Source organism: Octopus bimaculoides, chromosome 23 (genome assembly GCF_001194135.2).
Source record: "Octopus bimaculoides isolate UCB-OBI-ISO-001 chromosome 23, ASM119413v2, whole genome shotgun sequence".
NCBI classification, from domain to species: domain Eukaryota; kingdom Metazoa; phylum Mollusca; class Cephalopoda; order Octopoda; family Octopodidae; genus Octopus; species Octopus bimaculoides.
This window is the reverse complement of record NC_069003.1, coordinates 8571979-8572941: the sequence shown is the minus strand read 5'-3', so window position 1 is coordinate 8572941 and position 963 is coordinate 8571979.

Genomic DNA, 963 nt, shown 5'->3' with positions numbered 1-963 from the left:
ATATATATATGTATATATATATATATATATATATATATATATATATACAGTTTACACGCTTGCTTATATTTGCACCACGGATACTGAAATAATGTATGTATGTATGTATGTATGTATGTATGCTTGTATATACACAGAATTATATATATATATATATGTACATGTAGACCTAGATAGCTAGATAGATAGATATCATTAAATCACACACACAATCATACAATCACTGACAAGCATTGAACTACAATCATGTATGCGTCTCATAGACGCAAGTACATATATATGTCCGCATACGTCTGCCATCTGCCCCATATCTATATATTCAGGTACGCAAGGCCGTATAGTTATGTCTATGCACTTTCTATACATCAATAAAATATCGTCTATTTATCAACAAATACACAACAATGTGTGTGTGTGGGGGGAGGGGGGGGTGTATGTGTGTGTGTATACATACATTCATACATGTATATATATATATATATGTGTGTTTGTGTGTGTGTGTATTCCCACACATATACATTCATAACTAATGAAAACAATGAAACATATGCATGTACAAGTTTGTTTGTCTAGAAGTATGTGTGTGTGTGTGTGCATGTAGGTGACGAGTGTGCTTTTGAGCGTGTGCGAGTCTGCGCATGCGTGTGTCCATTCACTTTCGTTATTGTTTTATGAAACAATGCGCTTTTCTGTACGCTTTAACACGTAAGAAAACGGATGGCTCGAGGGAATTATGAGATATAGCACCTAAATTGAATATACACACAAGTTCGTATTGTATGCATACAAGTGTGTGTGCGTGTATAAATGTATGCGTACGTATATATATTTATATGTATGTATATATATATAAATATATATATACACGCACATATCAATATTTTATATTATATATAGTATCATAGGTAACGTGCAAATATATATATATATATATATATATATATATATATATATATATATATA